A 13,498-nucleotide genomic window follows, 5' to 3' on the forward strand; every position below is an offset into this window, starting at 1 on the left:
AAATAGATCTAAGATCAGGGTTTTGGCACATTCCTATTCACCCTGATGACACCGAAAAATTGGATTTTATTACAAATTTTGGACTGTATGAATGGCTAAGACTACTTTTTGGCTTCAAAAATGCACCGGCTATCTTTAACAGAGTTATTAAACGCATCCTCACTAAAAATAAAATCCAATTTGCTTGTAGTTATTTTGATGACATAATTCTTTACTCTTCTTCCAAAGAACAACATCTAAAGCATTTGAGTGAATTATTTGAAATATTTATTCAAAAAGGTATTAAATTGAACCAGAGTAAATGTGTTTTTGCCAAAGATAAAATCAACTTTCTAGGTTATGAAATTATAAAGGGTAAAGTTACCCCAGATAACCAAAATATTGAAAGTATTAAAAATTTGAAATATCCAAGTAATGTAAAAGAACATACAGTTAGAATTTTAAGTGTATTCTTGACTATGGAATTTTATTATTACAAATATAGAAGTGAAACATCACATAAAAAAATCTGATGTGTACACCACATGACTTCCTTGTAGGGAATATTAAATTATACGCATTTTTTCTTGCATTTCATTTAAACTTATTAGATTGAATTAAACCTACTTCGCCGACAGCGCATAAACCACAATACAATAAATGCATTCTTTAAAATTCACTTTGTTTACCATAGCGACACTCTGGCGCTAGGTTTACTTAACAGTATTATGTTTCGTTCATATTATAACTCAGAATGCACAAATGTTATATCATTTAAAGAATTATCTAATCGTTGCCACATGTTCTATTCAAATACTATAATAAAGCTAGAACTATGTATACAAGAAATTAAGCAAACAAAACAAAAAAGAAACATTTTTTCACAGACGGTTGAGTATTTCTCATTCAATTAATTCAGTTTTCACTTCGCGACAAGGCAAAAATACATAAAAACTCAAAATATTTGTATTAAAAATTACGAAGTCAATCTTAAACGCTTATTTCCTCGAAAAAATTCCAGAAAGGATTAAGCATGATTTAAATAATAAATGAAGGCGTTATCTTTGTTGTTGCGAAGCTAAGTTTTTCTAAATTGGCAAAAAATCCGCTACTCAGCTGTTTCAAATGTAAAAAAGAGCAATGGCCGCCATCAAATTAGGCTTAGCGGCAGTTAAGCAATTTTAAAATTGTTGATAATTCTAAAAATATTGCATACAGATTTACTAAAGGCATAAAACCCTTAATCGGAAGATAAAAACAACATAATTCAATCATTTTTAAAGCAAAAAATGTACAATTTACAAGCATATAAGAGTAAAGAAACTGAGATCACTGAGCCGGGTAACAGAGTGGATATATTTATAAATATATTTATATACGTTTTGCTTGGCCGATTGAAACCAAAATACGAGGTGCACATCTACATGTTATAGTAGTCTTATATACAAAATTTCAACGTTCTGAGGCTACTCGTTTTTAGGTTATGCGAGATATGTACGTACATACGTTCGTACGGACGCCACGAAAGATTCTTTTCAGAATTCATTTTAAAGCAGTTTTTTATTTTTTTTGGAAAAAAAAGAGTCTTTTATTCTGTCCTTACGTACAGATATCACGCAAAAACATCGTTAAATTGCATTCGAAAGCGGTCAGAGTGGATATTTTCGTTGAAATATGCTGCCTGAAGCTTTTCGCGATTACAATTCGTACAAGGAAGTAAAAACCAAAAAATTTGGATTTATGCAAGAAGTACCCCCAACTGATAAACCTTTTGAATGTCTTTCTAGTGATACAGTCAGCGATTTTAATTATTATAATTCTAAAAAAAAATATTTACATCTTATGATCGATCATGCCACAAGATATGTCTGGGCTTTTCCATCTAAAAGTGCAACTACAGAAACTTATGCTAATATTTTGAAACAAATTTTCCAAATTCAAGTCCCCGAAAAAATCCTTAGTGACCGCAATGCCGCATTAACCTGGAATAGATTAAAAAAATTTCTTAGAAATTATTATGTAAAACAACTTCTAACTACTGCCCATCACTCCCAGACAAATAGTAAATTACAGCTTGTGAACCAAACCCTAGTAACCCGTTTAAGATGTAAAGTAAATTATACATCATCGAAAATTCCATGGACGAAAATTTTGGATCAAGTTATTAGTGAATATAATAATTCCCCTCATTCGGTAACTAAATTCACTCCTGCATATCTTTTACTCGGAAAACTTCCTTTCGATTCTCCCCTAGATCAAAATACGTACCCTCCGGCTGACATAGCGAAAAAATTATCTAAAGAGAAAACTACTGAATATCATTAAAGGAATAAAAGACATTATGACACAAAATTTGTAGATGTAGATTTTCAACCTGGTGATCTAGTTTTATTCGATGAATTTGAATTTCCGAATACACGTAGATTGACAGCTCCCTATTCTGCACCATACCAAATAGTCGAAAAATTATCTGAGGTTAATTATGAAATTGATAAAAAGAATTACCACACAAAGAAACCTACTGATATTGTCCATGTTTCCAGACTACGACACTACCAAGACCCAGAAAATTTTAAACTACATCACCAATAGGTAGACACACCTTCCTTTTGGAATTTTTTGTGTTGTAAGTTTTTGGTGTGTTGTTTTGTATCTTTGTATTTATGCGTAAAGTTTTTGGCAACGACATTAATGGGAATTATAAAATACTATTGAAGTTGAAAGTTGTTTGAACGACAATGTAGTATATGACATAATTGTCATTGTCGATAGTAAAAGATAAAATACGAGTAAAATTATTGTGTAAAATGATTATTATGAAAATAAGTGTTTTATATGAATAAGTAGTCAAAATAAAATACTGTAAACAAACTAAAAGTCAAAAGGAAATGTTAAGAAATTAGTCAAGTATTGCAATTGTCAACGATATGAAGAAAAAAATAGAGGAATACCTCACCTCAAATAGATATTTTTAATATTAAAGCCACGGTGAACTGGAAATGAAAGATTTGTAAAATACGAACTGCTCCTAATGTTTTGCAGCAATCTCTAAGGACCTGGATCCAAAACTGAAACTGTTCTCGAGAAATGTTTTCCCAATACTGCATGCATAATGTTATTTTTCTTTATTTTCTATAAATGTCAACATATTAAGGTATATTATTTACAATTTTATATATTGATATTATTATTGACTGTGTTATAGTGAGAGTGTCTATTTAAGATTAATATTATTGTAACTCAAATTTTGGATGCGAGTTCTTCAAACAAATTAAGCAATTATTTAAAATATTTTTGCTATCTGGAATGTCTTGTGGTCGGGGCGCCCGGCTTCAAGCCTTTTCAGATGGGAGGAATATTTTTAATAATAAAATTCCATAGTCAAGAATGCACATAAAATTCTAACTGTATGTTCTTTTCATTTTTAATGGCGACGTTCTCTTATTTGAAAGTACGTGGAATTAAATCCACAGCCCTGTAGTCAAGTTGTTTTTCCCGCCTTTTCTACACGTAAAGTTATAGAATGTTCTGGAAATATTTAAAGCGAACTGGATTGGCTGACGTCATTTCTTGGAAGCTCCGCCATTCCAGAGGCTATAAAAGGACTCGCAAAAGAATATCGGGGACTTTTCTTTAATGTCACGATGCAGTAAACTTCATACAAAAAGTTTTTAGTAATTCTTTTTTATTTACTCCGGAGATCAGATTTTTGTAATTGCTATTTTCCCTGAAATATAATAAATGGATCCTGTTTTTTAAACTTATGGTCTGATAATTTAAGCTACTACTACATCTATGATTCTTCACGAAACTATTTATTCCAGACAAAAGCTGGTACATCACATATATATATGTGTGTGTGTGTGTGTGTTTTGTGTAGGATACAACAAAATACTATGGCTTTTTTAAGAAATAATTGGTTACCTCAAAATTAACGATTCTAGATTTTATGCTATCCGCCTAAATTCATCTGTCCTCCCAAATTCGAGATCTTTCCATGTTAAATAACGCTGCTTGAGAAATGTAACTGAATCTAAAATTAACGAATCACAGCTTAGAGTACTTTTTGCATCTATTAGGTATCAATACTCTTTGCAAAACAACTAGGTCATTCCTTCTCCTGCCTTCTACTGTGCTAAAACCTCGCGCTGCGTTGCTTAGTCTATGATGACTATGTCTTGACTTTTAAAACCAGTGTATATAAAATTTACCGTATTTAAATATGATTGGATAAATGCATTTTCTACAAAAATGATCTCATGTGAATTATAATGGAATAAAATTATCTTTTGAAACGGCTATGTCTGGAAGTTTGTGGTTTAGACATCCATCTATCTAACTACGCAGACTTCAAGCGGCAGCGTATCAAAATATCCATCCTCGGCCATGACGACTAACATTTGTTTTTTCCTTTCTTCTTACCGTTTGCTTTTCGAATTTTAAATAACATTTAAAAATTACTTGCTTGTAATTCATCTTTTGGGTGATTTCAAACTTGGCATTGCCGATTAGTTTCGCCAACGACGCCAAGCTGTCAACCAGTGGCGTCTACTTTTGAATTTCGATCTTTTGTTTCTTCGTTTGACCAAACGGTGAATAATTCTACGAGTACTTCCAATGCTCTGTTAATCTGTAAGCATATTTTATATTATTACATTTTCTTTGCGTTTACTTCAGTAAAATATATCTCGTTATTATCCTTTTAGTTTACTGGACATTAAATTATTACATATAGATTTGGTTTTGTATAATTCCACTTCATTTTCAGAAATCACCCTGCGTAGAGGAGGGATTAAAAATTTTCAGGTGAGCTGTTATAACTAAATAACTTAAAATGTTTCATCAGCTAATTTTGGATTAACAGAAACGTAGTTGTTTTCCAAGAAAAGAGGCGTCTTAATAATGTTAAACCAGATACTGATTGCCTTCCTCTTCCTATATATTTTTGTTAATTTTATATTTCCCTTCTCTGCAATTGTATGACTGGCTGACAATTGGTCGATATTTTACGTATTTATGGGGAATTTTGGATTTTATTGATTTTGAATTTAATTCGTGTTTTTGTGGATTTAGTTCTAAATTTCTTACTTTTTACTCTCTATACACATAGATACATAAATTAAGAGCATGCGAGTTTAAACAGTTAGGTGTAAGCATTGTTTCTGGTGAAGGGTTCGTTTTGACGATGAGTCACAACAGTCTGGTGTTTTAAAAGGGCTATATCACGGTTTTTGCCATCCTCTCTCAGTTGCGATCATAACAAGCATCATCATTGCACAGCAATTATTTCCCCCACTGGCATTTAAGACCATAGTTCATGCCATCCTTTATTCGCAAGCTTTTCATGCAGCGAGATACGCTAAGCAGAAATGGAGGAAGAACATTTAAGGGACTCTGCCATTTTTCCATAGACAGTTGATTTCATGTTTACTAGGCGATTGGGAGTAGCGTTTCTACACTCATGTCCATAAATTAAGGATAATGCAAAATCAGGCAAAGGAAGAGTTAGAAGCAAAGCAAATTTGACTTATTTGTAAAGCTTATTTATTAAACAAAAAGTAAAGAGCGAAAAAAGATGCTATATGTTTGATATTATTAAAAAAATAGCGATTTTTTCTCCCTGGAGCAAATTACAAAAAAAAACCTATTTGCAAAAAACCAATATTACATGGTTGGTATGATTGTTAATACACTGTATGTGTCCCAGACGATGCAATACAGTCCGTACAACGCCTAGGCATGCTGAGTATCTAATTATCTATCTGATCTTGGGGAATATTACACCACTCAAAAAACAAATCTCTCCGAAGTTCCGGTAGACATGTAGGAGGAGGTTGACGTGCTGCAACCCGTCGGCCAAGAATGCCCCACACGTGCTCTACTGGATTCAAGTCCGGTGAGAATGCTGGCCAGTCCATACGGGTGATATCCTCCGATTGAAGGCATTCGCTTACGATGTTTGCACGGTGAGGACGGACGTTGTCATCCATAAACACAAATTGTGCGCCCATGGCGCCCCGAAACAAACGTACATGTTGTTCCAGAATGACGTCCCGATAGATTTCGCTTGTCATTGTTCCAATTTGACATGCAGGTCAGTTCTGGAACCCACAATAATTCCACCCCATACGAGCACTCCTGCTCCACCGTAAAGGTGTCGTTCAATGATGTTTCCTTAGTGGTAACGGGTGCCTGCAGCTCTCCATATGAAAGTCCGGCGAGAATCAGACTGCAAGCTAAACCTGGACTCGTCGGAAAAAACATCACACAAGCCCACTGTTGCGGTGTCCACAATGCATGCTCTGTACTCCAGGCTAACCGCAGGCGACAGTGAGTTGTAAGTGGAACGCATCTGACAGGTCTACGAGCATATAGCCCAATCTGCCCTAAGTGTCTGTACACGTTCTGCCTTGAAATTGTCGTACCAGTGGTTGAAGAGATCTGACGAGACAGGTCTGAGGCTCTGCCTGTTTCTTTTGGCAGTAGCTGCCAAATACCGGTCCTCATTCGGCGTTATAACTCTGGGGCGACCTGTGCTCTAACGTCTACTCACATTACCATCATCTTAGAATCATTGCCAAAGCCTGGAGATGACACTCTGGGCAATTCTAAGTTCGTCTGATACTTCCAGTTGGGTACGCCCACATTCCAGACGGCCGATAAATCTACCACGTAAAAAATCATCCAAATGCGTCCTTTGTGTCATAACTATTCGGTTACTATACTGAAATGCTTAAAAAGCGCCTGCGAACAATTTTACTTCTTTGCCTGTATTCCTTATATATCACTCTCTTACACTCTCGTCATTGTGATGTACCATCCGTGTCATCTGGTTACTTCCTGAAATTTGCATATGATTCTTGAAATTGTGTGTAGTGATTTTACAGGTGATATATTTATTTTAGAGTTCGATTTCCGGGTGACTCCGAATTATCCTTAATTTATGGACATAAGTGTAATTTACCACTAGTGAACTGCTATGTGCTTTCAAAAGGATTCGCCGAGAGAACAAACGGATACCTTGTTTGAGAGAATTTGATTTTGGGACCTTCATTATTCTAAGACAAGTAGCCAAGTGTTTAATGTTATTATTAAAAAGTAATTGACCTTTTAATTCCGTATTTTTGTGTTGGTGTAAACCAGAAAGAATGAAAAAGTAAAATTTCGTTTAATTCTTTAAAAATCTGCTTTTTTTTGTACGTTTTTATAGTCAAGGGCAGAACTCGCTGACAGGTGACAGGTGACGGAGGACGGGGACGCCTGACGTATAACATAGGTAAACAGGCATATGTCCCACGTCCTCCACTATCTCGAAGAAGCAACTCGCTGGAGCCCCGTGAGGCTGCACCAGGAGTTTACATGGCCATACAGGGACTAGATGTCGGGTAGTTTTTACATAAGACGTTGTTAATAACACAAAGTAACTTAGAAAGAATATAAAGGATAGCATTAAAACACTAAAACACTCATATAAGCTGAAACACATAGATATACAAAATTAAACGTAAAAGCATAAAAACACACTCGTAATTACGTAACATAAAGACATAGAAACACACACGAAAATACATATCATGACACATAGAATACATATGGAAACACGTAGAACACATAAATGCAAATATTACACTCAGAGGAAACATATAAGACATAGTAAGGTGTGCGTAAAGCAGTAGTGCTGTGCGGAAATATGCTCAGTTCCCATAATACATAATGTACATACTTTCATTAGGGGCTTCTGTTGCATGAATTACATATTTCGTTGCATACACTACATTCGTGCATTGTACGGATATTATATATTTCGATTTACGATAACACATCATTCCATTGGGTGCCCAGTGCTTCACACTGATAAACATGTCAGTAACATTATATCTGCAAGTTGGTGGCTATTGAAAGCAGATGTTAACACGAGGCTCGAAATTGAATGTGGAATGTGTATTACAGAATGTGTACATACTGCAAATATCTAATAGTTGAGTACATTGTCTGCAGTACCATGCTACTGTGGCTCGCAAATGTCTTGCCCTAGGGCGTTGATTTGCTGTACAACTGCGCAGATGCTCCTTATAGCTGGCGGGTGTTTGATTATGAAACGATAGTAAAGTGTTCTGTTATTCGTTGGATGTGGTAAGTGGTGGTTTGTTGTTAGACTGCAGTCAAATAGATAGTGCTCGGGAGAACCTAGCATGCCACAGACACAATTGTCAGATGCTGAGATGCCATGACGCATAAAATAAGATGGAAATGGGCCATGACCCGTTGTGTACTGTGTCAGTGGGGCTATTGTTATAAGACGTTCCGTGTCTACCTTTGGTAGGAAGTTATACGTCCTTCTCCCTGTGTCGCCACTATTCCATTCTTCTTGCCACTTTTCTTTACAGGTGTTACGCAGAGTTTTCTTGAGGTGTGAGACGGGGGTAGGGGCACTTATAGTTTGAGCGTGGATGTTGTTGGCAGCCTCACTAGCCAGTCGGTCTGCGACGTCATTCCCTTCGTTGTCGGAGTGTCCTTTTACCCATACCATGTTAAAGCGGGCTTGATGATTATTGCGTAAAAGTTGCTGTATATCTATGATGATGGGTGAAGTGTGGTGATGATCCCTGAGTGCGTGTAGCACTGACATGCTATCTGTGTAAAAAGTCGCATTGGTAAGGGAAAGGTTGAGGGCATGTCGTAGCGCATTCAATATTGCTAGTGCCTCTGCTTGGAAAATACTATTGCTGTTAGTGAGATGTCCTTTCCATTCCTTTACTAGTGTGCCATGTTCGTAGTGAGCAAACGCGCAGCCCACTCCCTGATCATGTTTTGATCCATCAGTGAACAGTTGTGTAATCGCACAGGAAGTGCGTTGTCTGGAGTGCGATGGCTGATGTTGGATTTTGACATGGATCCCTCTACCTTTGATGGCAGGGTGGATGTGTTGCACACTGCCAGGGAGTTCATAGTCTGTTGTTCTGAACGTAATTCCTGCATATGTGGCTTCTTGTCTGTGATGAGTGATTCGTACATAGGTAGCCTCTGCCTCTGCCTTTATGTGTAATGGCAGCAGGCCTGCAAGTATCGTGGCGGCGCTGGACGCTGTTGTGCGATAACCTCCGCATATGTTTAATGCAAACGGCCGTTGAATTGTGGTCAGTAGCTTGGTCTTTCGGCTGTTCATTGGTTGCGCCCATATGACTGCTGCGTAGAGAATTATTCTCTCTGCCACTGTCAGATATAATAGTTTCCTGATATGGGGGTTTTGTCCCCAATTTCTCCCTTGAAATTGCCTGGCTTTCCTTGCGATGGTCGATGTTTTTGTACGTATTTCTTGGAGGTGCGGTAACCAGGTGAGTCTTTGATCCCAAGTGACTCCTAGATATTTAATCGTCTTCGTTATTTTTAAGTTCTTGCCCAGTAGCTTTATACATGGACGTCTTGTGGGATTTGTGCCAGGACGTGGAATTACGATGGCTGCGGACTTTTGCCGAGAGATGGTTAACTTAAGTTTATTGCATAGGTCCGTGAATATCGAGCAGGTTTCTGTGGCATTCCGTTCCAGTTCATCTCTTGTGCGGCCAGACACCAGAAAGGCTACATCGTCGGCGTATGCTATAATATCTGTGTGCAAAGGCCATTCATGTTGTAGTATGGAGTTAAAGGTGATTATCCAGAGCAACGGACCGGCGCAAGAGCCTTGTGGACACCCTCTTTCCTGCCGCTTGATAGTGAGGCCATTGTTGTTGGCTACTATGAGGCTACGTGCATGTAGATAGTCCGTGATGATGTTAAAGATGTTTTTGGGACATTGTGCCTCTCTAAGTGCTTGCTTTATAGCAGGCCACCAGAGGGTGTCAAAGGCGCTTTGCAGGTCCAGGGATATGAATGCCGTGTGAAGATTTCTGCCTCTATTTTGTTCTATGCTATCTTTAAGATGACTCAGGGCATGCGTGGTTGACAAGCCAGTTCGGAACCCGTATTGCCGTGGGCTGAGGAAGTTGGTCTGCTCGAGATGGAATTTAAGTCTGTTTACCAGTAATTTTTCATAAATTTTTCCCAAAGACGAAAGTAGGCAAATTGGCCGAAACGAGCTTGGGTCATCTGGGGATCTCTGCTTCTTCAGGAACAAGACCACTTCTCCTTTTTTGAAAGCAGTTGGGAAGATCTGGTATTTTAAGAGCTTGCTGAAATATTTCTCGAAGAAGGTAGGGCGGGATGTGTAAGCCACCTTTATTATAGCATAGTCTAGACCGTCTGGTCCCGGAGCCTTTTTTATGGGAAGAAAACGGAAGATTTGCTGTATTTCAGCTGAGTCGAAGGGAATGTCGTCTGGTGTGTTAGGAATGGAATGGTTGTCCCGTATCTTCTGTTGTTCTGTTGAGAGAAGTAAGTCTGCAAAGTGTCACTACGTTCCAGAGACATTAGGTTAACTGGAAAAGCCAGAGAAATGAAAAACAGCAATCGCCTTCGCCGGGAATCGAACCACGGACATCTGGAATAGCGGCCCAGCGTGCAGAACCACTACGCCACGAAGGCACGCTAGGAAAGCGGGAGAAACACCTTATATACTCCTCCTTTTAAAGGACGAGTGGGGTTTTTAGGGAATCCAATCGCTAAATCCTGGGTGAGGAGAATCCTCATCCAACATCCTTCGCCATTTCTATTTCGGGGCGCCATTGTAGAGACATTACAATTTTTGGAAGCCAGAGAGATGAAAAATTAGCAATCGCCCTCGCCGGGAATCGAACCACGGACCTCTAAAATACGGCTCAATGTGCTTGATCACTACACCACGAAGGCACGCTAGGAAAGCGAGAGAAATACCTTATAAAATGAATACTGTTTTTAAACGCAGTTTGCGTAGAAGAGTATATATATGGTAAATCTATGGTAAATTGGCAGTACTAACGAATCTTTACATTTCCTTCATTATTTAATTAAATTATGGTTAAGCAATGTTTTAATTCGAAAAGTAGTAATGAAATTCTACGATATTTCTGACAAGATACAAATGAGTTAGATAATGCTAAACCAAAATATATGCATAGCGTTATCTGATAACGATATGTATCAATATGTTCATTTCTTCAGTGTATATGTGCGAGGAGGAGAGTAAACAAAATTAAAAAAAAAAAAAAAAAAAAAAAAAAAAAAAAGAAAGAAAGAAAAATAAACTTCTGGTAAAATACGAACAATTTGAAATGATCATATTACACAATAATATTTCTGTTCGAACAGTTTACAAATAAAATTTAAAAAAATTTAACATTAAAAAATTTGAGAAATAATAAAATAATACATTAAAAAGGAAATGTCAGTCTGATCTTTATATGCAATTTTAATTAAATACCTGAAAAACAATTTAAAGTAACCATTTATTGTAAGCCTACTAGTTTAAGAATTTATTGCCTAGAAACTAAAGATAGGGAAAATAAAATCTTATATTTAAAATCAGCTGTTCTTAAAAGCAGAGCCAGCAGTAAGTAAGAACTTGCTATGATACCATTTTATCGTAAACTGAAGCCTCATGCTAACTTGTGGCCTTAAACTTCAGTAGTTTTAGACACCTAAAGGAAAGTCGACAGTGTGTATCTATTTCACAGGGTTGTTTACGCACGAAGCTTACTACAAACATCAAGTGGCATTATCTTTCAACGGCATCCTTAGTTTTCATAGAAGTCATGATGCTGAACGTCAAATTAACTCTTTCGCATCGAGAGAAAACCAAATCTGTTTTCAACAAACATCGAAAACGCCCGTATTTACGAATTTGTCTTGGAATAGCTTTCCTTTCCCCCTTCTGCGGTTTCATCCATTCATCCACTGTGTGCAGTTTCACCTTAGGGCCGGATTGCACCTGCGAACGTCAATAGCGTTCCGTATTTCTGCTTTATTTGCTTCAAAAGAATGACTGACATGTCTTTTAACAACTCGCGAAACCAATGAGTCATACACTAACGTGGAGGGGAAAGAACTAGGTAGAAAATAAACGAGGCGTTGGGGCGGTTTGCCGTTGCCTGAATGAATGGGCGCTACGGGCGATTTCGATGCGAAAGAGTTAAAAAAAAAATAAATAAATAAATAAATGTAAGCTTTAATTTCATCTATTTGAAAGTCTGCTGTACTATTTGCGTATTAACATAATGCTAAATATTTCACAGTACGGAAAATATTGAAATGCACACAATAAAAATTTTAAATTCATCTGATGTAAGATCTGAAATACTGAAATGGAAAATTTTTCACGTAAAGTTTAAGAACTATTTATATCCTAGATTCGTCACTCAGTTTTGGTTTATTGATGTGTATCGCACTACGACATATTTTCAAGTATAATCAGTAAATAAATTATGTTAATCAATCATTAATTCATCTCAGTAGTAGATAAATGTTGAACTTTGGTACAGTTAGTTCTGATATTGTTGAAATAGGCGGTTCAATCTTTTAAGATTCCGTTATGTTACGAATACTAATGTTATTTGCGCACATGTCATAAATTTACGTGCAAGTTTATTTTGAGTATCAAGGAAAAAATGGAGAGCATTCAGTTCAGTTCGTAGGACTAGAATTAGATACAATTAATAAAATTTCGGATAAACTGGAATTAGAAAAAGGAAATTTCTCTGCGTTCAAGAAAGTTCGCAGACTCGTGCTTATTATTAGAATCAAGCTTTTCTCTTATTTTCTTGAACATATTACAAGTTTCACACTACACGTAACTGATTTCACATTTTGTTTACCGACACATTTAATTCTTGTATGTAGACATAGTTCAATATGTCTGTCATTTTGACCTTTATATTTACAGCACATGTCCACTAAAATTTAATCATTTTAAGTAATTTTTCTTTTTTCAGAGCATGACGAAAATAGAAATATTGATCGAATTAAGTCTTTTAAAAGCCCAATGTTTCATTTTTATCTGTGATTCAGATTTCTGACGGACGATGCTTCATGTTAATATTACAGGTATAATATATCCTCATGCGGAAGTTTGAAAGAAGCCTCAAAATAAGAATAAACGTCTTTAAAATAAGCCAATTTTAAATGAAGAAATTTAAACTTAAATGCAGACTTCGAAATAGAAAGCTAGCCTATGCGTAATACAAATGCTTAAAACATAATAATAAATAGTTCTTAATTCAGTGCTAAACAACGAACACTCGTCTCTGCGTTGTTGAGTGCTAATGCATGCAGACAGACAAAAACTGGTTATCATCTCAATACTGTGGGAGAAAAGGAGGAAGAAAGTTTTCCCTCTGCTTTTCTTAAAATACATTATAAATCAGCGGTTCTCAACCTTTTGACTAACGAGAACCATCTAAGCAAAAATTGAAAAACTTTAGTACTACCACTACATTTTCACAATGATTATTTTTCAATTTCTGAATAGAAATATTAAAAATATGTATATTAAAAGTATATTGCCATTTGCATAACCTGTTGACGATTTGTATTAAATATGCACTTATTATTTTTTTTAATATAACATGGAATCCTTGTTTACACAAATAGGTTGTGCAAAAATTGGGTA

General features: G+C 36.3%; 1 protein-coding gene across 3 annotated transcripts in view; it reads right to left on the minus strand.

Annotated features, from left to right (window-relative positions):
* Nucleotides 1–13,498, minus strand: part of LOC118183122 (cubilin-like) — a 501,423-nt gene that overhangs the window by 50,440 nt on the left and 437,485 nt on the right. The window lies entirely within an intron of this gene.

The sequence above is a fragment of the Stegodyphus dumicola genome, chromosome 3 (genome assembly GCF_044657685.1).
Source record: "Stegodyphus dumicola isolate Sdum_Otavi_A_Nest chromosome 3, ASM4465768v1".
NCBI lineage: Eukaryota > Metazoa > Arthropoda > Arachnida > Araneae > Eresidae > Stegodyphus > Stegodyphus dumicola.